Raw genomic sequence first — 26,714 nt, 5'->3', positions numbered from 1 at the left:
TGGCATTATAAGGATTAGCAGCATTGCTTTTATTTTAATTTAAAAATTGAGAAATGATTGTCAGGATACTGCTTTAAATTTCCCTTAGATTTAACAGCCGTATTAAATAGTTTAATACATAAGATGACAATAATCTAAATTTCCATCCCCCTATATTAACTTGTTTTCACTTTAACATATTTGATAATTAATTATGGTTGAATCTGATTGGGGTTTACTTAATATTAAATGTGCAGTTCTTGATTATAGCCGAGCATTAAAATTCCTTTGCAAGTACTTAACTGGTCTGATTGAAATGTCAGTTTAAGGCAGTATTTGGAAACATGTCTATGGAAGTTAGCTCCTAGCTGTACAATGATAACATGCCTTTAACTTTTTAAGATGAATTTATGACTCTTTGCTTGAGGTAGCTATGAGTAGCTATTGTGCATTGCTCTTCTCAGCTTCTGAATTGCAATAAATTTTCTGAATTGCAATAAATTTTGTGTAGGTTTTAAGTGTTCTGCATAATTGATGAGCAAAATCAAGTCTTCTTCATGAAAGGCCAGAGAACATAGGTTGATATGTGAAGTAGCTGATCTAAATAACTAGCTGTGTGACCAGCCCTTCAAAGAATAGCGTATTAGGGACCGGGTTTAAAGTTGTGTTGATGAAATGAATCATCTGGGGTCAGATGCCTTGTGAGGAAGAGACACACTTGTCAACTTTGTGTATGTGAAAGTGATTATGTAATATTAGCATTTGTTGGATATAAAGAAGCATAAATCTCAGACAAAAGTTCATATTTGCCTGGTCTTGTAGATTTTAGTTTTGAAAAGACTAAACGTCTGGTTTTCATCATTGATCTCTCGCTGCATCCTGCAGGGCCTGTCATCTCAGCATTGACAGGATCAGATGAAAAATACAATCAATGTGTTGACATTTTTTTGAGAATCAGGTAAGATTACTTGTTATACAGAGCTACAGTGAAATTCATGGCTGCTGCTAATGTGTCACCAGTTGGAGCCTTTGCATTCTCAATCATTAATTCAGTTAGATACTGAGGTTCTCTGCATGTTCCTTTGTTTCTATTTTAAAAGCACTTTTTGTGCCTTGCTCAGTGCCATTTAACTCTCGTGTTATTTCCCACGTAAAGAGCTTCACACATTTGTACTGTTTTCCTCCACTTCGTAGAGTGGCACCTCTTTGCTTGAATGAAGAACCATAGTTCACACCTCCAAAACTCTTGGAAGATTTGTATGTACATGTATTTTATTTTCAAGTAGTGACTTTACTTTTTAGATTCTTCATTGGCAATAGGGGGAAGAAGGCAGCAGCAATTTCTTATCTTCCTAGTGTGTTCTAAAACTCTGATCTTCAAACTGTACATGAAAAATTACAAATATTTAAATGAATATACAAGTGCAGAGTCTTTCTATAACATAAATTATTGAAAATATTCATATAAAGTCATGCACCAGAAAAGTAGGGAATGGCATGTGTCCATTCACTTGGCTTCGTTGAGCATCCAGTGTGCTTATGGAATTAAAACTATATCAGAGTGTACTCCCAAAATGTTGGGCAGTTAAATATCTGCTGTGGGCTGTGTGAGTAGGGGGAGAACAGACCAGTTAGGCCATATGCAGGGCTGGAGCTTGATCCAGCTGAGGTTTAAGTTTTGTCCCTGTGATCTGAAGTTAGGAAATGCCAGAGTGCAGGTAAGACAGTGTATAGTAGTAGTAGCAGCAGAAGCAGCAATTCAGGTGCTACAGAAGAGACTGCTTTGGCAGCAGTATTGAGCTGGTGTTAAAGAATATTTATGTTTTTTTGTGATCTGGCAGCCTACCAACAGTTTTCCTGAGAAACACATGCAAGAAGAGGGAAATAGGTGGCTTTTTAGCAGGTTATTGACCTGGATTTGAAGAAAACTTCTGTGGAACAAGAGGGACCCTTCTGGCATTCTGTCAGCTGGTTTTCAGAGGTCTGCAATGAAACTCTGCTACTGGATGCCTTAAAGCTCTATAAAAACGATATGTTACAATGAGACCTGTTAGAATGTGTATGGGGCTTGTTTTCTGTCTTGCATGTGCATACGCACTTTATTCTTTTTATGTCTTCTACTTGCTGTATTAGATGGACACTTGGTGATTCTGTCAATCTAAAATAAAACTTGGATTCCATAGAATCTCCTTATTATATCACTTCCTAACTTCTGAGTTTTTTATTGTGCAGTACAGTGCCTCTAAGGGTGCCAGCTGTTGAGATTACTTTTCCTGAAGCAGCATATAGTTTCTAGCATAGTAAAATGGTAAAAAAAAAGGGAAGTGTTAACTCTACAAAGATTTTATCTCTTTGTTTAGATTGGTAATGCCAAGTGCTCATCTAGTATTTGCACTGCTTTTAACAATAATATACGTACTTTATAATTTTATAAGCTGTTCTATGGATTTACACCTAGGACTAGCTGTTCTAGTAAGTGCTAACTTGATACATTACATGGGTAAGTTTTTATTCTAATTAATTGATCCCAAATAGCCAGGAAAAGATGGGATGATTTTGTACAATGAGCAGGTAAACTCTTAGGGCTGGACAGGAAAGAACTTTTATAAAAAGGAAGTTACCTTGTGTAGCTAGTAAGCCCTTCTTTTTACTTGAGTTCATCATGAGGTCTTTCCCTGAATAACAAGTATTTAGAAGAAGGAAACAAATGATTACATAGGTAGCCAGATTTTAAATCACATTGTTAAACCCAGTATTTTTAGGTGTACGTAGAAATCCAGATGTAATTACAAGCCTTAGAGCTTTAATCTTGCATGTTCTTGATGGGAAAAATCAGGCATAAACCTCCTTGATTTCTTGTACCTTTTAAAAACAAAGCCTTCTCAGTTTATGGAAGTACTTTTTAACCTTCTAGTCTTAGAGACATAGCGTGGATAGTGGTAGCAATGTCAGTGTTTTGAGTTAACGTATTCATTTTCTTTTTTTTTTTTTTCCAGTTTTTAAGTTGTACTAGTTATTCTTTTGTTTCTGTATTACCTTTGCCAATGGCTCATGTTTTTGATAGTACATACTACTTGAAAGAATGTGGGTTTTGATGTTCAGAAGTAGTTCTAGTTCTGTCCATCACACTTCACTAACTTGACACTTCCTCTTTTGAAGGGTGCAGATATGTGAAGGGCAAAAAACTTAGTCATTCATAATTATAAAATAATTACCTGATTTTTCCCTTCTCCAGCACACAAGCATATGTTCAGAATGAGAAAAAATAAACTCATCCATTATTTTGTCCTTTTTTTGATGATTTTTTTTATGGAAAATCTTACAATGTGCAAATGACTATCATGCTTTCAGTGTTGACTAGTACAGGAACTTGCTAAGTTTCATCTTGTGCAAAATCCTTTTTGTATGTTTTCTAAAGAAGTCTCTGCTTGTAATTTTGGCAGCTTTGTATTGACTGAAGATCACTGATTTTTTTTTTTTTTTTCCATTTTTTATTTATCTTGAAGTATTTGGCTTTTTACTAGAATGGCTGGTTCTGATTTGGGAGTCTTGTTTCTCTCAGTACAGACTTTAAGAAGTGATGAAAACAATTTATTAAGGATTGCGGTATTTCAACTGCAGTTAAATGTTAATGCCCTTTTCCTAAAAATATGCATACAGTTAAATGGGCTCCTAAGATAATGCAGGGATTGTTTGAATGTGTGTATGAAATACAAATAGGTGATTGTAATGCCTTTGATAGCTGTAAGCTCGAAGGTGTCTTAATTTGGATGTTTTTTTCCTGTAAAAGATTCCATGAAGGCAAAACCGAGAAAGCATGAAGGGCTTTTGGTGTAAATTAGAATATATTAGTAACACTGGTTTTGTGTGATGAGGCTTTTATATTATAAAGTATGCTTACTTGGGAGGTGCAGATAAGCTGATGATGGCTATCTGATATTCAAGTCAAGTGTGCTTAAAACTAGAAATATTTCAGGAACTAATATAAATTTCATATTTGTAGTATGACCTGTTTCCATTGGTCTAGAAAGAGGTGTAATGCTGCAGTGCTATTTAGAAGGAGAAGTTCTATTAGTTATCTACTGAATTATAATTTATTGGCAAACTGAGAGAGAATGATGGCATAATCCCTGTTTGTAAAGAAACGTGTGATTTGTAGTGCAGATTCAGATCCATAGATATTCTGGAAGCCTCTTAGGTAAGTCTCTATGTAGAGGAAAAGACCAAGATACCTTAGGTCATTTGTGTAGACTTTATCTCTCTGTATTGATTGAAGTTCCACTCTGCTTTAAGAAAGTTCTGTTGTGTTAATCCCTTCAGAGTGCAGTGGTTTTCACGTAGCATTTTAATACTGGGTTCTGAAGGGACTGACACTTCCCCAGTTTCTTTTTCCCTTGGTCAAAAGCAGTGGTTTCCATATTAGGTTTCAGTATAGATGCTTCTTCTGGGTAGAAGTAACTTACTGGTGTCATTTGATTCAAGGTGTGCGATGTCCCCTGCATTTGCCTACTTCCATGGGGGAAATTGAGAAATCTTGCTAGACAGGCCATCTTACAAATGATGAAGATCATTAGTAAGTTGTATTTCACAAAAGAATACTATGTATTTGCTGCTTATTTTTGAAAATCCAGTGATTCAGTCTCAGCAAGTATTTAATTTCTATTTTTAATCTTTATTTTTTTTTTTTTAGAGGTCTACATTTTCCTTCTGCAAATCTTTAAATTCTGAATCTCAGAGTTCAGCATGTTCTAAGTGCTGGAAAATTTATAGTTTGTTTCATAAGCAGTTCAAAATCCATCTTCTTATTTTACTTCCACTTTTAAACTTAATGTTCAGAATGGAAATTCTCCCTGTAATATATAATTCTCATTCTGATAAATTCACGTTTTGTGGTAAGCAAGCCTTCCTATTTTTAGATAGGATGAAGATTTCAGAAGTAATCAAAAATTGATTCACTGTTTCCCATGTTTTGTTTTGCATGAGATTGTTGTTTTTTAAACCCAGCAGGTAACTCATTACAACTTAGCTGTTTCCTCACACACCCCTCTCCCCCAAATATTCCACTGAACTTGAGCATTGCTTACAGTTGTTCAAGTTCTTTATATATGTGGGTTATTATAGTGAAATACTGGTCTTCCATCTTTCCACTGCTGATGTGCTACTTGTTATAGAGAAAGTTGTTACTTTCAGCAAAACGGAATACAAATTCTTTTTCTTGTTTCTTGAGTATAAGGGCTGAAAATGAGAATTTCTTTCATATTTGCCACTGCCTCCCAGGAAAGTGAGTGGAGACACTCCTATGAAGGCAGTAAAATTATCAGCATTTTCTGTATAAAAACATTAAATTCGGATAAGTATTGAATTTACATGAGGTGAAATATGCATCCAGCCTACATAGTCTCATATTTGGTGCTTTCACATAGGGATAGATAAATAGTAGTGTATTATCACCAAAAAAAAATAAAAAAAATAAATTCTGCATATGATTCCAATTTATGTCTTTTGGTAAAGGACTTCTAAGGGTTTTCCTTTTTTCTAGCACAGGAATGTGGGTTTTTATTTTTTTTTTTTTTTGTCTGTTTTATTAGTCTGGGGATTTTTTATTCCTGGTGCTTGTCTGCAGTAGTCAGCATTTACTGCTGCGTTTTCGTTTGAGGAAGGATGTGTTATCTCACTGTTTTCTAGCCTTTCAAACAATTGTAATTGAGCTTTTCTCTGTTGGATATAGCTGTTTGAATCTTTATTTGGAGATGTCTTTCTTCCTACATTCAATTTTAATATAGTCAAGTAAGCAATGGTTACAAGAATAATGCATGGGCTTTGGTGAAGATCTTGTAGGATGCCTTTTCAGTTATAAAAAGATGTTCATGAAAACCAGGTATAAAACACATTATCAGTATCAGCTTGCCAAATATGCATGTTCTCCCCTTTCGGCATAAGAATTTTTTTATCTATTCTTTATGGCCTCTTTGAAAGAAAAAAAATGCATTGTTTTACAATTCTTTTCCATTTTTAGTGTAGAAATGCCACTGTTTATTAATGCCAAAAGTAGGACAAACTGTAGTGTATATAATCAATAGTGTTTTGTAGTTGTCTTATTCTTTGTCTTTGCTTAAAAGCGTGGCTGGATTTTCTGTTATTAAAAGAATAATTCCACATCTTTATGTATCGGCTGGCTTTTTGTTATATTTGTAAATCTGTTTAGTAATTCTGTGTAGGAAGATACTGGCTTTATGTCAGTGTGTGCCACTCTTGCTGGAAGGTCCATTTTTAAAGAGGGGCATTAGATCTAATCCTGATTCAGTTACAAATCCTCTTCAAACTAAACATTTTCTAGAATCTGTTTCCATTTGCAAATAATTGCTCTAGTTACACACATGTTGTTTTTTTTCGGTTGTTCCAACATACTTGACTTTAGTTTTAAAAGGTGTAAATCAAAATTCTATAAAGTATGGAACTGATAGAATTATCAAAAATTATCTATAAACAATTAGTGAGAAGGATTCTGTAATTAAAGCTCTAATCTGAAACGTTAAATGGCACTTTTTAGGAATAAATTTGAAGCAAATATTGGCATTTTCACTTAAAAATAGTAATGAGGTCATATTGTCCTGTTTTTGTTCATTATTATGTAAAATGTTTTGACATCTCTCATAAGGATTGTTTGGACTTTATCAGGGAGGAGACTGATGAAGTGCATATGGAAGAACTTGATGTTAATCTAAAAACAAACAGGAGAAAAGATTGTGGTGGCTCTTATTAAACTCTTGTGTGTTCATATTTATAACGTAGTCTGTGTTTTTAGAATAAGACAGCATGTTCAAGAATATAACTGTTCTAACTATTCTGTGATTCTGTATTGATATGATTTGCTTTCTGTTGAAATAGTCATAAAAGAACCAGCTACAATTTGTGGGATCTAAGGGAGAGGGTAAAAAATGCAGTTGATGACCAAGTGGTGTACCTTTACCTTTGTTTTGTACTCCTGAACAAGATCGGAAGTATTTGCAATGGCTGCTACATAGTTATTTGGTGACTAAGGTATTAATTTGTTTCCGTGTGCATCTGATTTCATTGTATAAAAGTACATGTCCCTGTTTGAGTTGCAAAAGGAGAGATTAAGATTATGTAATGTTTCATGGTAATTGTGTGAGCTCCTTGCTTGCGTATGCAAAGAAATATAAAAAAACCCAAGAAAATCCCTCCGAACAGCTGAAGTGACCCCAAGCACCAACTAAGGACTCTGAAATTAAATATATTAGGGCATGATTTGTATGGAACTGCAGTAGAATGTATGATTCTGCAGTAGTGATTGTTCTGAGTTAAGGTCAAATTACATATGAAGAAGGGATGCAAGTGAGGTCTGTCTTCATTGCAACTGATGTCCGCACATGTGCAATTTCACAGTATTTTTTTTTTTAATCACATGCAAAACTGGGGGAATGACTGAGTTGTTTTATTTGTCCATTGTCAGTTAAGACTTAGTATGTTAGTAAGTGGATTAAAGACTTGAGAAGAAAAAAAATTGAACGTACTATCTTTGAGAAACTTAATATTCATTTTGTAATTTAGTGTTTTACTAATAAGGAAGCTCAAACGTTACTTAAACATTAGAAACATTTGTTTGAGTGTTTTTTGGCTTTTTTTTTAAAAAATACATGTATTGTGCTGCATTTTAAAAATACAGTATAGGTTGACCTGTATTATAAAAGATAGCATTTTCTATTTTCAGATAAAATCGTACATTTTGACACATTATTTAAAAACTAGAACAACTCCGCATATGAAAACACAAACTGTGATAATTAGATATGCCATATGTGGTAGTTAAGTTGGCATATATCTCAAATGGCATGTTTAATGTACTGTATTACTGGAATTAGTAATTTTGCAGCTGAAGGCTGTTAATTCTGTTACACTGACTCCCTCTCATGAACCTGTAGGTAATGATGGCAGACCTTCTTCTTTGCAAAGCCTTGCTTCTGATAACTAAAAATGCAGTTATAAGTTGCTATATTTTTAGGGTAATCTGAGTACCGTGTGCTCCCTGTGATATTTATAGTGTTTCTAGCTACTTCAGAATTCCAAGACTTTTTAAAATAATGGTACAGTTACTATTGAGGGATGGCCAGAATATGTTTGTTGTAATAAATTGTAATGAGGAAAGAAGGAAGGTCTGTTTTTCCATATTCCATATAACTTGTTTGTTTTTTTTTTTCCTCAGTGCAGAATTCTCACTTTTTAAGATAAGGTGAAAAATATTTCACCCTAAGCTCTTGAGAATTGTTAATGGTGATTAAAATCCTCACACCTGTCCTTTCCACACTGTGCAACTAGATAGAAATCACTGGTCACTTGACAGAAATGGCAAGAGAGGAAAGCAAGACTTCTGAGTACAACCAGGTATTGCTGGGATGGAGTTAAATTATTTCTCAGAGCAGCTTGTATGGTGCTAGCTAGGTTTTAGATTTGTGACCGAAAAAGTGTTGAAAAGATGCATGTTTTAACTGTTGCTGTGCAGTGTTTGCACAGTGGCGAGACCTTCTCTGGCTGCTCACCCTACCCTACCTACCCCCAGCAACTAGACTGTGTGTGCACGAGAATTTGTGAGGGGATGCAACCAGCCAGATGACCTGAACTGTCTAAAGCTATTCCATGCTATACAACTTCATCCTACAAACAAAATGGAGGGGAGGGGGTTTTAGGTGGTGTTTTTCTCAGAGAGTAGGTGGGCAGTGGTCTGCCTGTGGGAGGTGGTAATTGATTGCCTTTGCATCACTTTATGTTTTCTCATCTTCTTTTTTTCCTTTACTTACTAAACTATTTTTATCTTGACCTATGACTTTTCTTACTTTTGATCTTCCTGTTTTCTTCCCTGATTCTGCTGGGGGGGGCGGATGTGGTGTGGGGGTGTGGGTGGGGAAGAGTTTAACAGCTTTGTGGGTTTAGCTGCTAGCCAGGGTGATTGAACCACAGGAATTATTAATCTTCTTGCATTGTGTTAACATTTTGCCTTTATAAAGATGGGGGGGTTGGGTGGGTGGAAGGAGAGGGCACAGGACCCAAAATTTCACTCAGTTTTGTCTTGTTATACTGGAAGACGCTGCAAAGAGTTACAGAAATAGACTGAATTTACAACTCTGGATTCTGGTTAGGTCCTCATCTGTGTTCCCTTCCATAGGTCATTCTTGGGGTTCTTCTAGATTAAGTGTTAAAAATGCGTGTAGTATAGAAGACAACTGAAAAGTCTTTTGGGAAGCTAAATTCAGGTCAGTTACTAGAAAGTAGGTGTGAAAAGGACCTCATAGTTTAGGAACTTCAGTTCTCTGATGTCCTTCCAGACAAACCCATAAAATCTCATAATCATATACTTTTAAGGCTCTCCACCTGCCTCAAAATTGAGGTGATGCTGCCAGTTCCAAGCTTTTCCACAAGAGAAATGCAAGGGAAAAGCTTTGAAGTGTCTTTACTCATTGAAGAGATGTTCTAAATTAAATAAGGATGACAAACAAAAATGTGCACTATGAGCTTGGTGCCTGTTTGTGTAAGACTGTTCAAACGAGCTGGTGGGAACTTCTGTGGCAAGGTAGAGGAGCCATTTCTTTTCCCTTTGTAAGATAAATGTGATTTAGTAAATTAAAAGAACTGCTGTCCTTTTTGACAGAACAATTAATAGGACATCATACTCAATGCAGTCATACTCTTCAGTCATTAAGTCCAATTCTAGCTTATTGCAGGTAGCTGTAATTCATAACCCCAGTCTCTGGGAGTGCTTTTTAAGACAAAGAGGAATTTCTGAAATTGTATGATTTAATTAGCACTGGGATTTGCTGCTCACTCAGTAGCCTTTATTCTGGAAAATATACATGATGCCTTTCACGAAAAAATAGTATTAAGCCTTTTAGCTTTGACAAATTCTAATTTAAGAGTCAAGTGACTCCAAGCATGATGTCACATGAAGATCTTGGCAAGTTCATAGATGAATAATGTGTGTGCTGAAAATTAGTTTGGTTAGTAATGAAAACTGTGTTGGAATTAAGCATGGCATTCTGGACAGATTTCTATTACCTTTAAACCAACCATACTTTCTGCTAATTTGCATGAGATTTTGGTTATATTTTCATTCATGTTCTATATGCTCTCAGCCATTTTCAGGCTGGGTTCCCTTCTAATCTCTTTTCATCTTAATAAAAAGTTGCATATGAAAAATGCAACCAATTGTCTTTGCCTTCCCCGAGCCTAAACTTCACGAAATTTCAAAGTTAAGTGGCTGGAAGCCTTTAGAGTTTTAATTTCCTGTTGTTAACTGTATCTGTGCTGTGGAAAAGCACAGAAAAGCTTGCACAGAAAAGCTTCCACAGAAAAGCTGTGGACACGAGTATGTAATCTTGTACCTAGTATGTAATCTTGTAACTAGATGCTAAGAGACTTGTGTGCGAACAGGTCAGTGAGGAGAAGAGTCTAGGCCGGGTGTTTAAAGAGCATTGGCTTGTTCAGCTTTTTTACTATCGACTGTAGCTACTCTCTAACCTCTCAGTGATTGCTTTTATGGCATGTATTATTGCTGCTGCTCTGGCAATGTGGATGGGGAAGTTTTAGATTTATTGCAATTTTTTTTGCAAAGGCAGGTGGGAAATCAAAGCATAATTTTTTCAACTCTAAAAAATCTGCCCCATTTGCAAATATTTTCATGGGATGAAAAAGCTGCTTCTCTAGCTCAGTCTCGGTGAGTTTTAAAGTAGGGTTTCAAGTGTGATCTGCAGTAGGTCTTTATAAGAAGCGACAGAACTTGTGTATTGGGATGACTGTTGCATGTCTGTGCACATGTAATAATTAGGTCATTTCAAAGATGTATGTGCCCATATATATGCAGTGTGGTGCTATGTTAGATATATCTTACTTTTTTGTTCTGGAGTTCTGTTAGGGCTTTCTTGTCGTTTCAGTATTATTTGTCTTTTCTTTCTTGTTCACAATGGTTACCCAGTCTGAAATGCAACTTGCCTGGATTAGACTGATGGTGGTTTCTAGAAAATGAACAAAAAAATCGAACTGGAAAGAGAAAACAGTTTCAAGTATTTGATTCAAGCAGTGCTCAATCATTTGATCTCTAAACTCCTTGGCTAAAGATTTGTGGAAAAATTACTAACTTCTAAATTGGAGCCTTAAGAAATCCTGTGTAATCTCAGGGATTTTTGTGAAAGGAGTATAAAGAGGTTTTTTGTTGGTTCTGGGCCCGTGATGAATATTGTTTCATCAACTGGGTAAATTTTGGAGTTTAGGCTGGTTTAAAGCTAGATATGAGTTGTTTTTTTTTTTTTTTTTTTAATTTATTTTTTAATAGAAGACAATTTTGGTTTTAAGGTAGCTTTCAGTAACTTTCATAGCTTTTGTAGAGGTCAGTAACTTTTTTAAACTTTGATTTGGTTATCTTAAATTGTAGAAGTGACTGTAGCTGTAGCTTTGGGCAGTCTGTAAAAGTTTGTGTATTGGGATAAAAGAAACAGTAGTAACGTCTCAATAGTAACAAGAATTGCTGTCTTGATAATAGAGGGATTTTATAATAAAATTTGTAATAAAATTTGGTTTTGGATTGTGTTGCACAGTTCCACTCTATTTGTAACTGAGGGGGCCATCTAGATATTTTAGTGCATAACTGGAAGTTTGGCAGTTCTAAATTCTTACAAATTTGTGTAAGAAGTACTGCTAAGACCATTTTTATGGTTGAAAATATTTTGCAGCTCAAGGTTCCCTCACAGTATGTGCAAAGTGAGATGGAGCATGTTTTAGGTTTCTTGCAAACAACAAAATTCCTGCCTATTTCCTGAAAAAGATTATTGTCTTGACTAATCATGTAGGAACCCTATAGGATTCCTGTGTTCTGTCTCCTGTAGAAATGCATTACAGAAATCTGTTCTTTACTTTAAGGAATTTACCCCCTCAGTTACTGTTTAGGAGGTTAGATCAGTTTTGGAGTTAACTTCATGTAGGAATTTGATGTGTTTTATGTATCATATTGTTATATTTTTCTAAAATAAGTTTACAGAATTAGTTTGATAAATTTTGTCATGAAAATTCGTGTCTTAGACTGAATCAAAAAAGGTTAGAGGTGTCTTTGAGGTGGCTTTGTCTCTTTTGAAGAATCTACAAAATCAATAAAAGGTTTACAGTTACTAAGGGTTTTTTAACACTTTATGTTAATTTTTAGGTTTCAATCAATAATCAAGCAGTTGGTAAGATGTTGTTTTCTGACTGTCACTTAATGCTGCCTGAATTTAAAATTTATTTTTTTAAAATTATTGTTAAAAGATATTTTAAAATACACATAGGCCTAAAGGTCATAACTCCCTTTAAAAATGCCCTTTTGTATTGATGTGGGGATGGACGACCTTTAAATATTGTAACTGACAGTGGAGTTCTTTTTTTTGTTTTTTGGTGGTACTTCTTGAAATTGTGATACTATGTTTCTTATGCCTTTCTCCTTCTCCCTTCTGTCATGCTGGTTTTGAAGGCCTTTTCACCTGTCTTTGAGAAAATAAAATGCAATGACAAGTAAAAAAATGGTTCTGAATTTAGAATTGAACAGCATCTGTTCCAGGAGCAATTTTTTAATTTGTGTGCACATTTTATGTAGCTGATAAGAAGAACTCCTGTTTATAAGCAGGGAGAAGGCTATGCAAATGGAGGAAAAAGTTGCATTGTTTAGGTCAAAATGTGAAGAACTGCAGTTAATTAAGTCTGTGGGTATTCAAGTAAGCAAAGAATTACATGTTGCAAATCTGTTTCTTAGGAGGGATCTGTAAGGTTATATTGGAAAAAAAAAATTTGCAGATATGGTGGATTGATTTTATTCCAAAACTATATTTTACCTTAGGTTATTATTAATGCTGGCTAGAAACAAAAGAGGTACAGTGCTGGCTATTTTACTGTGTTTGTAGGAAAATGGCCTTTAGAAAGTTAAGGCAAAACTGATGTACAAAGAAGCATAGCAGATTTGCATATTGTGAGTAAAAAAACTAATTTAATGGAAATAACAGAGAACTTCATTCCTTGTTAGAAGTGGCACTCTTAGATTATCTGCTTGTCCTAAGTATTGTCTTCATATTCACATGTTGCTGCTAGGAAGAATAGCATTTGTTCATGATACTGAGATGATTATGCTGCTGTACCATTATTGTATTATTTTTATATTTTTCTCTCTTACTAGGTTATGAGCCGACTTTGAGCTCAGTGGTGGAAATTACTATTTTCTTGCATTTTTATGTAAGAGATTTGAATTTATAAATTAAAGTTGGGTGTCTATCATATTTAGGGTGTTTGGTGTTAAATTTAGCAATTATTTGAAACATGACTAATGTAAATTTGATGTGGCTAAACTCCAGGATATTATCTGTAAGGATATTAGCAGTGCAGGAGCATTTATCAGTACCTACTACTTCTCCTACTTACCTAATACTTGTTTAATACCCCATGCTATAATTAACTTAACTTGAATGCAAGTGAATACTATAAGACTAAAATACCAAGGTAGTTAAAAAAACAAACCAAAATGATATTTCTTAAAAACAACATGCATTTTGAATAATCCTTCAAAATGATTGGCACTGACCTCTCTCCGTTGATTGATATGAGAAATTTACCTACTATTATTTTGAAGTAGCTGAGAAAAGGAAGAGTAGATGAACATTCCTAATAACCACTTCTGCAACATTTCTGTTTATGTGCCTTTTTATTCCCAATCCGACGGCACATAAGACAAGATTTTCTTATAGCTTATGCTGTTAATGCTGTTAGCTTATGAAGTAGCACCAGATCTTAAGGACTGAAATGAGCTAAATTAAATTTAGAGTTAAAAAATGGGAATAATATAAACAAAGACAGTATCAGTATGTACAGATCAATACAAGATGTTCTCACAAAGGTATGTTAGCTGTAACATGTTCTTTAAAACAGGATTTCATGTACGTAAGTGAAACCCGTGAAAAGAAGGGTATGTTTTAGGAAAATGAAGTGGAGAAGGAAGGTGGTAAAACTGAAGAATAATAGTTGTTACAGTTTTTATCATAGTTATCCTAACTTTGATATTACCCATTGAGGCTTCTTGTGATCATCTGTGGTGGAATTAGTAGAAATAGGTGGAGTGACCTCTCACTTATAAGTTACATCCTTGTAGATCCTTTCAGATATTTTGGTGTCTACTTTTTGATTAAAAAAACCCCCAACAAACAGCAAAAATTGCTCATATATGTATATATAAATTATAAAGTACTTTGATCTGAATGGTCTTCTTAAGTCTTAGCAAAGAAGAAAAAAAAAAGCAGGCTTATAGCATGGTTGTAAAGTGAATTTGTCAGAAGTAGTGTTGATAGAGATTAATCAAGTGTAATGGTTAGCTGGAAAACAGGAGTCATCTTAAAACTAATAAAATTCTTGGGTAGCTGTGAAAAGCAAAACCTGTTTTTTATGAGACTCAAAGGAATTGCTGATATTTTTCCTCGTCTTAGCTATATGTTGTAAAATGCTGGAGGTATGTTGAATTTCCTTTTTGTTTGTTTTTTTGGATGGGACTTTAAGAAAGTAGGGATGCTGTGTTTGAAATTTTTGCTATTGATCATTTGTTGACATGGGTAAAGCATCTGAATTATTTTCTGATATGTCAAATCTTATGGATTTAAAGCTATTTCTTTCTAAAGGTGTTTTATATAAATTGTAATTCTATATGGCATGTCTAGGCTGCTGTAGAAGTTTTCCATTTTGTTTTTTTTTTTTTTAGCGGGATGCTGATTTTTGTTGTTACCTATAGAGAAAATTACTCTAGTGCAAGCGATTAAAGGCAAAAAAAAAAAAAATCAGATCTTACAGGTCTAGAAAACACTAGAGACTTTTAATTTTGTTCTTACAAAATAGATCTCCTGAATGAGCTGTGAACATCAGTAGAAAAAAAACGAAATGCAATTAAACAACTAATTAGCAAAATCAAACTCAGCTAGGTTCCTTGCTGCCAAGGTTTCTCATTTAAATGATGTAGATTTTTTTGTTTTCAGAGAACCCATTTCCTTGATGTATTATCTTCTAGCATACTGTAGTGTCTGTAACCTACTGCTTCTTAATACAGCTTTGTGTTGTAAACTCACCACAAGTCCATTGTTTCTGTTGATTCTTTGAAGGCATTCATAAATTTGCCTTGGTCAAATAGCAAAATAGGAAATGTTAGAGATATCTTTTCTTGACAAAAGTGAATTTACTTGAAATGTGGGATTAAAAATGCTGTATTTTTTTTAAATAAGGCAGGACCTTTTCCTCCTTACGAGGTGTTTGAAATCAATGTTACTAGCAGACTGAAAGGGGAGGTATAATGTTGGCTTTTCTTTCAACCACACGGATGCAGCATCTTTGGATTTGAATGCTGACCTTGATTAAATGGGAAAGAGGAGAGTACTTGCTGTTACTTTTCTGGTAGTCATACCCAAAAGGGTTTCAAATCTGATAGGACTGTACACGTTGGTTGGTTGACATCTCAGTTTCCCTAATTGATTAAAATCTCACAATTTCCATAGTGTTTTCCTTCACAGATTTTACTGCTTGAGGACTGTGGAGTCTAATTCTCAGTTTAATGGTGTTTCTGTTTGAGATTTTGTGCTTGCTATGGTGCTGGGCTTGAAAAGCAGATATCAGAAAACTAAGCAGTCTTCAAAAAGCAGTGTGTGTAAAGTAGTGAATACCTACTGTACTTCCAAATTTGTGTCTTTGTAAATTATCAGAGCTGGAATCTTGTTCATTTGCTTCTAGCTCATGTTGTGGGCTATGGAATGAAAAGAAAGTCACCTTGTAATGAGAATGAAAGATGATTCAATAGGCCAAAGGATGATGTATCTACGTGTATATTACCTATGTACACATACACATATATGTGTGTATATATAGTTAAAATAATTCATAATACACATCTTAAAATACATCACAACCTAAAGACCGCTTTGTACCAGTAAAATGGTGGTCAGTCCTTTAAATACAAACATACAAATAAGAAAACCCAAATAAATCCAAATACAAGTAAAAGCCCTATTTTATATAGCTGTAGATTTTAAATGCTTAATATGTTTTCTCAATGTCAAGAATTGGTCCAAAAGAACCTTGGTGAGATTGCATGAAGTACATTATCTGGTACATGCAGCACTTCCTTCTTTGCTGATAGTAAAGGTATAAATGATCTGATATGTTCTGATTTATTTTTTTTTCTTGAAACAGGGACAGTAATTTAAAAAATACTTGCTTTCAATTAGCAACTGTAATTTAGCACCTGTAATGAATGCTTGGAGTGATGCAGAGCTACTTCAGCCAATGAATTAGCTTTGTTCGCAGCTTGGCTCAGATGCCTCTACACAAGTGCCCATAGTATGGGGAAATAAACAAGAGGAGTTAGAGATGTGTACACAGCTACAGGGACATGATATCGTTGGCATCACAGAAACATGGTGGGATGGCTCCTATGACTGAAGTGTTGGAACGGAAGATTATAGGCTCTTGAGGGAAGACAGCCCAGGCAGATGGGGAGGGGGAGTAGCTATTTATGTCAGTGATAGGCTGGAGAGTATGGACCTCTTTCTGGGGACAGGTAATCAGTCAACAGAGAGCTTGTGGGTCAGGGTCAAAAGGAGAACAGAGATGGGGGCCATTACTGTGAGGATCTGTTACAGACCACCTGATCAGGAGGACTCTGTGGAAGAAGTGCTCTGTAGACAGATAGAATCATAGAATAGTTAGGGTTAGAAAGGACCTTAAGATCATCAAGTTCCAACCCCCCTGCCATGGGCAGGGACACCTCACACTAAGCCATATCACCCAAGGCCTCATCCAGCCCGGCCTTGAGCTCTGCCAGGGATGGAGCGTTCACAACCTCCCTGGGCAACCTATTCCAGTGCCTCACCACCCTCACCGGAAAGAATTTCCTCCTTATATCCAATCTAAGATAGGAGCAGTCTCATGCTTGCAGGCCCTTGCCCTTACAGATACTTCAACCATCCTGATACCTGTTGGAGGGATGGTATGGCCTGGCACAAGCAATCCAGGAGGTTCCTCCATTGTGTGAAAGACAACTTCTTCTTGCAAGTGATAGAGGAGGCTGAAAAGGAGAGGTGCCATGCTTGACCTTGTGCTCACCAACAGGGAGGGGCTGGTGGGGAATGTGATGCTTCAGGTGCTGTCCCTCAGGGGTCGTCATGGGGGCTGATCCTGATCAGCATCTTTGTCAGTGACATGGAAAGTGGGATTGATTGCACCCTCAGCAAGTTTGCCGACCACACTAAGTTATATGGTTCACTTGATACACTGGAGGGAAGGGATGCCATCCAGCAGGACCTTGACTTGCTTGAGGGGTGGGCTAATGCCAGCCTCAGGAAGTTCAACAGAACAAAGTGCAAGGTCCTACACCTGGGTCGGGGCAATCCCAGGCACAGCTACAGGCTAGGCAGAGATTCAGAGCAGCCCTGCAGAGAAGGACTCTTAGGGGTGTTGGTTAATGAGAAACTGAACATGAGCCAGCTTCAGTGTGCACTTGCAGCCCAGAAATCAACTGTATCCTGAGCATGAGCAGCAGGTCGAAGGAGGTGATCCTGCCCCTCTACTTGGCTTTTGTGAGACCTCATTTGGCTGAGAAAGTTGGGACCGTTCAGCCTGGAGAAGGAAGGCTGTGTGGAGACCTCATAGCAGCCTTCCAGGATCTGAAGAGGGCCTACAAGTATGCTGGAGAGGGACTCTTCATCAGGGACTGTAGCGATAGGACAAGAGATAGTGGGTTCAAACTTAAACAGGGGAAGTTCAGACTGGATATAAGGAAGAAGTTCTTTACTGTGAGGGTGGTGAGGCACTGGAATGGGTTGCCCAAATAAGTTGTGAATTCTCCATTGCTGGCAGTGTTAAAGGCCAGGCTGGACAGAGCCTTGGGTGACATGGTTGAGTGTGAGGTGTCCCTTCCCGTGGCAGGGGGGTTGAAAATAGATAATCTTAAAGTCCTTTCCAACCCTAGCTATTCTAAGAATCTATGATTCTATAATCTCACTAACTAAAAATGTTAGTGTGTCTTTACTGAGTTCTCATTTAATACTTTATTAACTTTTTCTGCAACGTTGAATGGAGGTAATAATCTCTTTGTGTTGTAGAGTGCTTACTTTGTAGTAACTATCACTGCATTTGTCTTATCTTTTAATTCGTGTTTATTTTTGTTGAAACAGTCCAAAGGGCTGAGAATGATGTAGTCAGATGAAATGGGACGTGCTTGCTGTTGTACATATGTGAGAAGTCAACTTTTATAATATCACTTCTTAGATTCTAGTTTCTAATATGGAGGAGAGGCACCATTGAAAGTAAAGTATGGAAAAAATAGTTCACGATTTTTTTTTTATGGTGGTATTTACTTAATGACTTCTGAGTTATTAATGCTTATGCATACTTACTGTTCCTGGTTTTTTTTCAGGGGAGGAGAAAATGACGAGAGAGCTACAGCTGAATTTTATATAAATGTCGATATCCAATTTGAACTTCCATAGAAATAGTTTTGTCAGGATGTGTAAAATTTTTCTTGTAGCTCCATATGTTCATGGATGGTTACCGTTGTGTTTGCTTGACTTACTGCTTGCCAGTTGAATTGCTATGTTTAAAACTGGACATTTACAAATAGTGCCCAAAGTGATCATCGGTGCCAAGTTAGCTGAATTGAATATGTTAGCATTGTGTTGGAGCATTCTCAAGCATTTAGGTTTTCTGAAGTTACCATTCAGTTCTGAATGACAAAGCTTTTCCTTGTTTCCCCTAGCCTGCTAAAGTTAGCCATGTTTGCTTACCAGTGTTCTTTTTGAAATCAGATTTTTTTTCTAGTTCTTCCCTTTGTTCTATTTCTTCAAGGCCAGGCTGGATTTGGGCTTTGAGCAGTCTGGTTTAGTAGAATGTGTCTCTGCCTGTGGCATGGGGGTTGGAAGTAGATGATCCTTAGGGGTCCCTTCCATAAAAAAGCATTCTGTGATTCCATTTTAAGCATCAGTTGTGTACATCTTGGGTTGTCTCCTGGGTTTTAGTAGCTTTCACAACAGCAGGTCACAGTTACCAGGAAAAACAATTGAAAGAGGATTTACACCAAGCATTTAAAAACACGAAGGCACGCAGTCATGTTCCAAAATGAGAGAGTCTCTGTCAGGATGGTGTGTAGGAGTTGTGTGGGAACAGAGATTACTGGCTTCTTTGGGTAAATTTTCATTTTGATTCGTGAGCTTGACTAATTTCAGTTGTTCAGAGAATTCTAATTTAACTACATTTGATTTTGGAGCTGGGGGTGGCTGGTGAAAAGCACACCTTTCACACTTTGTAAGTATGAGATTTTGTAGGGAAGTATTTAAAACATACTTAACATGAGGAAACTATCTCTTTTTTCATAGTTCTATTGGAAGTCACTGAATCACTTGCTGAAACTTGGAAGATGTTGAAAAACAACCTACTGAAGGCAGAAATCCAAAACCATCATTTGGATAAGCAGTGCTTTGACTAATTGAAAACTAAGTGAAGACAGGGGCAGTATTATTTATAAATCATATTAAGTGTTAGGCAATCTTAATTATAAAGGAAAAGCATTAATGTTAATGTTACTTTTTAGTTAAATGACCAAGTAATTTGTAGAAAATTGATTCTAGGAATTTTGCTTGTTTATTAGAATAATCACTTGGTTTGTATAATTATTATTTTTTTAGAAACCAAAGGACCCTACTGCTTCTAAATTCACTCTCTGCTTTTCTTCAAAATAAATTGAAAACAAATTTATGCTTTTCATTCCCTGAAAGCATTTTTTCATGTTTGTTTTATTTTCTTTTCTTTCTTCTTTTACTGAAAAGTGTCACACTCAGTTTCTTCCACTTTGTTTGTTGTGATGTGACAAAACAAATCTGGCTGAAGTGTGAAGCAAATTTCTTCTGCTAGGGAAACTTATCTTTAATAACAGATATAAAAGGGTTGTGGTAGTTGTGGCTTCCTGAGATTACAGGGATATAGACTTGTTTGTGTGCTTTTGGTTTTCTTTTAAAATTTAAATGTACCACTGACTATAATGTGCAGTTTCCTAGGGAAATTACATTTAATATGTGGCTTAAAATGTGTTTTCTGTAAATACTTGTGGTTTTAAGTTATCTCTATTTTGGATTAAATGGGTATGTTCCATTTATTTAATAGCAGTTTTCTGGAACCACAAAAATGTAGCGCTTTTAGTTTTGGGTTTCTTGATTTTATTTTTTTTTTACTACCACCTCCCCTTTCTTCCCCCCTTTGTATAATACAATTCTGATTTTACTATGCCGTTAAAGTAGAAAGGAGTCTTTAAAGCAGCATACTTTATATAGGCGTTTAAATGTGGGAATTTGGGGGGGTGGGGGTGGGAATCAACCTTCAGTAATATAAAGCTTAATCTTAAGTAGTGGGCTTTTGCTGCTTCATAGCTTTTCTTTTTTTTTTTCTTTTTCGTTACTCAAAACCGCGCAGGTCTTTCTTTCCTAGTGTTAGTTGATATTCCATTGCCAGAAGTCATCCTGAAGGTTAAAAAGGTAATAAGCTTAAGGAAGGTAGCTCTGGGAAGGGCTTATTTACACTTTCACTTTAGTGTAACTTATAGCAGAATCAACTTTGAACATCTAACAGTATGCAAATAAAATTAGTCAAGTCTGTTATTTACAGTAATATATTGGAGTTAATATTAATTCTTTGAAAACATTTTAGGAAAAGAAAGTAAGAAAGCTAACGAGTAGGATCAAAGATTTCTTTTTTTTTTTTATACTTCTGTCTGCCTTGGTCCCTCTTTTAGTTTTCTGTTTAATAGATGTGTTTGAAATACCTCGTTTTCCTGGCTGGACAGCTAAAAGATGGTGTGCTTTCTCTTCAAGTCATAGTTGTATAGTTTACACAATGAAAGCCTGAAAAAAAATACTAATTTTTTAAAATATTTCTCTAAATGGTAAACCATGAATATACCAAGTGACTTTTTCATATATTTGAGGAATGAGGAAATGCTTGGAATAAACACACCTAACTTGGGAAAAAATATACCCTTACTGAACATTCCCTTTTTGTTTATGCTAAGCCATTTCTTAGTGTAGTAGAATTTCAGTATCAACAATCTCCCTTCTAGCTCTTTGACCGCTACAGACTGTAGATTTGATGCAACCAAAAGGGCAACATGGAAGTAATGTGTTTAATAGGTTGCAACTTTTATTTGATTTTAACTTCCATATTTTGTGCATATTTATCTGAGTAGAAATTTATTCTTTGGTTTTATAAGATAGATTTGCAAACTTAGCCATCCAGTGAAGATATTGCAAAGAAATAAAATTCTGGTATACTGAAATACAGAGGTCTCTTCCTCTGGTCACCATATCCACCAGTCTGCTCTGCTTAGCACCTTCTGTTGCCTGGCCCTGTGCCGATGCAGTGCCCTTGACCTGCCTTTCAGATCATTTATTTGTTTATAAAGACAGCTCCTTTCTTATTTAACCACTCTAAATAATACTGGAAAATCCCAAAACGTTAAATGTTCCTTTGGGTTCCCTGTCCATCAGTTTGTTCCCATTAAGCAATTAAAATTAAAAAAAAACAGCAGCAGCTTCTTAACTTTTTCTTTGCAAATGATTTAGTGCTTTCTAATTTGTAAAATGGCCTTTATATGTGACCAAACTGGGGGTGGCTTCCGCCTGTTGCCAAATACCTATGAAAATGGCAAATCCCTGGGTAAGGTACGGCAAATAAAGCCTTTTACTGACCTGTGTGTAAGGGCTGATAATTTGCCACCTTGAAAGAGAAGTTAGTAGAGGACCTGTTCACCTAAGCTAAATCTCCTGGATCCCTTTATTAATTAAAACCAAATACTATACTTACTGTTGACTCACTGGTGGCATTTAGTGAATTGCTTATTCATAAGAGCTTCTGAACTTCCTAGCAAGCATATGCTAAAAATTTAAATGGATTTGACATGGAAAAATTGACACAGTATGGATATAGCTCTAGTATATTATGGTCATTGTATTGCATTGTTGATTAATTGTGCTTGGGAGTCTCTTCATGCAAACAGATGATGGTTTAGATTTTAAACGTGTTTTTAATGAAGAACTATGATTGTGGATTTTAAAGGTGCTAACACTTAATTGAATGTTGCTGTTTCAGTTCTGAGTTACATCACAATATTCCTGATGGCTGACCCAATTTTATGGCCAGGAAAAGAGGAGTAATTTTTTCAGATCATTAGTTTACTACCTGCGGTGTTTATCCTCACTTCAGCTGTTCTCTTCAGTCCATTTGTCTAAGTTTATCAGCACTTTAAGTGGGAAGCTTTGCTTTGAGAATGAACAGGGTGAAGTTTTGAGGGGAATGGTACATACCTTTGTATATGAAAGCAGCAACATTTTCCTGGTTCACCTCCTGCCCTGCTTCCAAAACACGTGGCATTTCTTTTTAATATTTTTAATAATTTCAAACATTTAAATTGTTGAAAAGAGTAATGCATGGGCGTTTTTTTTTATGTGAGGTTTCAGAATGCTCTTAAAAGGAAAAAAAAAAAAGTGTTTTGGGTTCTTTCTAAGTTAAATAAAAGGTGTATGCTGTAACATCTTTTAGAAAGAGAACTTTTCCTCCCAGAGGGGTAAAGAGTATTTGAAATGTATTTAGGTTAATTGCAAATTAAAAAAAGAACCAAGTTTTAAATGGTCTAGTGGTCTGAATTAAAAAGAAACAAAGTTTTCCATATTGGTTTTTTATTTGGTCATTCCTGTCCTAATTTTATTAGTGTTGCAGTCCTTCACAGAATCTTCAGAGAATACTGGGGTAGCCAAGACCTGAATTTCTAATTTGGAGAATTGTGTCAGACATTCCCTTTCCATTCTTACTGAGGATTTTTGAGTTTTGTTGAGGTTTTTTTTTGTTTGGGATTTGTTTTTGTTTTATATTTTGTTGTTTTTTTTTGGGGGGGGAGGGGGTGTTTAGCCTACTTTCCTTAGGTAAATGAGGCTTTGTGTCCTTTTTGGTCCCTTCTGATTTGTTTGCTTATTTCAACTACAGACAATGGTTGGGGCTTTAAAGATTTTTTTAATTCTTTTTAAGATCCTCCATGTTTTCTGAAAATTGGCAACAATTTGCTAGTTGAGAGAAAAGAACTTTAAGAGGTCTTTAATCAGCAAAGTCCTCTATGTTGACTTTTACTATTAGTTTAGTACTGCATAATAAATACAAAATGAAAATATAAAAGGTTTCTTGAGCTATACTCAGCTTCAGCATCCAGAGGTATTATCTTCACTGCTGATTAAAAACCTTGATGTATATGCTTGTATTTATTAAATTATAGTGGCTCTGTATAGTTACCTTGCATATCTGGTGTGTTTCAGGAATTGTTTGTAAGTAGTTACATTTTTCATAGGTTAGATTTAATCTGAAAATCTAAACAAACAAATTGGAGAAAATAAAATGAAGAAATTTATTTTTGATTATAAATACCTTGTTCCTGTGAGATTGAAGCAAAAATCCCTTTAAAGTCTACTGCATTTACTGTTGTGAAATAGTATAACCTTTATAGCCAAATGCCTGCTTTGAGTATGTTATCACAGTAATATTTGATATTTAAGTTAGGAACTGCTATTAGTCACAGGGTTATTCCATGTTTGTTCTGTACTTAGGTAATCAGTGTCCAGCTAACCCAGAAATGTTAAATATAGTTCTGCCTTTTACAATGGCCTTTCGTTAAGGATTGTGATTAAATACAGAAGGTATTTCAGACACCATCTTGTAAAGGATTTTGTTTAGGGCTACAGTATTTTTAAGGCAGATGCTATGGTGGCTGTTTTTAGTCTGTGATTGAGGATTGCTTTGTGTAGTTAGTATTATTTATAACAATATAATAAACACCTTTTTTTATTCTTTTCCCCCTATCTAGACTTGTTTGGATTTTAAGATGAAATAAAACTCTGAAGAAAATAGTGATAAAATAATATGCTGTAATAATTCAGTGATATTTCTAGCTCTTAAATATAGTTTGTGTACTTGTAGCATGAAATTTTTGCATACATTACAGAACATAATCCACAAAAAGCAAGAATAATGAGAAAAACCTTTTCCCCTGGTTTTGTATTAGCTGAAATATGGTTTCCTTCTTACCCTTTTTTTATATGGAGTGCATTTCTGTCAGAATTTCATATTTGTATTTTTTAATCTCTAGAGGTTCTAAATAGATTCATACCTATTTATAATTTTGTGCATAACCTATATTTTGAAGCATTCTCCTAATTTTTCCAAATAGAGATACTGCTTTAAAGAAAAAAAAAACCCACATACAGAGATTATTGGTGATGAAGGTATTTGTTAGGAGAAGATTTACCTTCAGGCGCTTTGAAAAAAGGCATCATATATTAAAAAAAAAAAAAAAAAGAAAAAAATCTCCATTTCTCAGAGACTGCATGTGCTTTCCTGCTACAGCTGCAGATATTTTGAACATGATCTTTCTTCCTCCACCATCCGACTTCTTTCTGCAGAGTCGTGCAGTGAAGTCATAATCCTGTGTTTCACATCCATCTGTTACCATAGAAATGATTGTAATAACCTAAATTTAGCACAGTGTCTTTCCTGCAGGATCAAGCAGGAGGATTGAATGGGTTGTATGTGAAAGGATCTCGGTGAAAATCAGACTATGTTAGCAAAATCTAAATGCTGTGATAAATTTACATGGCAGAATAATTAAATCTCAGAGAAAACATCTGTAAAAAAAATTCTGTTCCTTTTAGAGTATTTAAATTATCATATATGAAATCTGCCATATACCATGCAATCTAGTTAACTTTAATGCAAATAATTGTTTTTTATCCTAACAGGAGCTTGTACAACATGCAATTGTACTTTTCATTTGCAGATAAATATGTTAATCTGACAAAAATTATTATTTTGGAGAATATTATCAGAATATTTACTGTGGCCTAGATACACTAAAAAGCAAAGGAATGAGCCTAGACTATACTATAAAAGAGAATTAATTTTCATATTTAAAAATGAAAACCAAGCTTTTAAAACATTTTCTAGAAATCAACTTGAAATTAATTTTCCCTTCTTATAAGAAGCAGAAGAATTTCTCATTGTTTGTTGAAAGCAGTGAGTTCTTTATTGCATAACTTAAATCCTGTCTTTCTATGTGCATGTCTACTGGATGGACAGTTGACCCTGCACAGAATCCTAACATTGTTATGCGTGTTTCTATCTCAAAGATAAAAAGAGAGCATATTATAAAATAACTAGGAAAGCTGCGTAACTAGAACTTTGAAATTAGGAAATGTCTGTACTACCCACTATATTCGTTGTGACAAATGCATTCAGTGGGTTATCGTGTTCTGTTATAAACACAGGACTTCAGGACCTTAATATAAAGAATGATCTCTGGTCTTCTGCTGACCACCTATTCAATATATAGTGTTTAATCATTGTCAAGCAACCAGCTGCATGAATTATTTAATTCATGTTACTTTATGTTACTTTTACTCTGAAAACAAGAGTTGCTAATTTTGTTGTGGTCCTTATGGAGTATTTGAGGTTGAAGCATTAATATTATCGTTTCATAAATAGGGAAACGAGGCCCAGAGTGATTCATATCAAAAGTCTCAAATTTTAAGTTTGATATTTGAGTTATTTGCAGCATTTTTTTTCAAGTACTTAGTATTTATTACTATGTAATATAAAATATGTTCAAACCATAGCTTTCATTAACATGGTTAAATGCTGCCACCGCCTTTTTTTTTTTTTCTTCCCTCCCCTTTCCTCTCTCCCACCTGCACCCTTGTACATGCTCTCTCTTTTCCTCTTGTCTGCTTTGTCTCACCGGGAAAAATAAATCTGTTTTTAAGGAGAAATATTTGTGTAGTTTTACTTCCTTGTTCTGTGTTTATTTTTCAACTTTGCAAAATATCAGGCAAGACTTTCTATTATCAGGCCTATAAGATAAGCAGTGATCACCTCGTGCTTCTCCTGAGCAGTAGTGGGTTAGAGAATAACATACAAATCCAAAGCAAGCTGTTTTATCGTTTACATGGAACTAAGAATATATGTTTCTGATTTCTAGATTATTTTAAAAAAAATTTCCTGTGTGGTATGCTATGAATGTCCCTGCAAAATAGCAGCTTCCACGGCATTTATATCCTACAAACCATTCTATTAGTGCCGATGGTAATAAATTTGAGAGCCCTGCTCTAACATCCTATACACTCCTGGGTAACCATCTTCATTGATTTAAATACCTGAAATCCCAGATGTTGTACTGGAAATGTTTTTTCTTTGGTGTGGTTTGTGGTTGTTATTGATTTAAATAACTGAAATCCCAGATGTTGTACTGGAAATGTTTTTTCTTTGGTGTAGTTTGTGGTTTTTTTTTTTTTTTGTTGTGTTTTTTGCCTTTTTTGGGGGGGGTGTGTGTGCCACTAGTATGTCATAAATCTGACATTTTTAAGAGATAAGAATATAGAAACATTAGGAGCTGTCACGCTTTATCAGTGTATAAGTTCTACGGAAAAAGATTGATGTTTACTTGATAGTTGTTTATTTGTTGGTGTTTTTTCGCAGGTAAATGGAATTTAGAGAAGACCTATATGATTTATTTTTTTTTTCTTGGTACATGACTAATACACATGTAGGGAAAAAAACGTAGTAGCTTTTTTCCTTTATTAGTTAAAGCTGGTATTGGGTATTCT

General features: G+C 35.2%; 1 protein-coding gene and 1 long non-coding RNA gene across 4 annotated transcripts in view; one reads left to right on the top strand and one right to left on the bottom strand.

Annotated features, from left to right (window-relative positions):
• Window positions 1-26,714, top strand: part of NOVA1 (NOVA alternative splicing regulator 1) — a 147,825-nt gene that overhangs the window by 9,322 nt on the left and 111,789 nt on the right. The window lies entirely within an intron of this gene.
• LOC134164015 (uncharacterized) lies at window positions 863-2,154 on the bottom strand. Its single transcript, XR_009964958.1, has 2 exons — window positions 1,826-2,154; window positions 863-946 (listed from the first exon to the last, which is right to left on the bottom strand). It is a non-coding gene; the product is annotated as an uncharacterized LOC134164015 (long non-coding RNA).

Source organism: Pezoporus occidentalis, unplaced genomic scaffold, assembly GCF_034315485.1.
Source record: "Pezoporus occidentalis ecotype Australia unplaced genomic scaffold, CSIRO_AGI_Poc_V1 ctg21, whole genome shotgun sequence".
NCBI lineage: Eukaryota > Metazoa > Chordata > Aves > Psittaciformes > Psittacidae > Pezoporus > Pezoporus occidentalis.
Note: the sequence above shows the minus strand (reverse complement) of the source record. Positions and strands in the feature narration are given on the sequence as shown.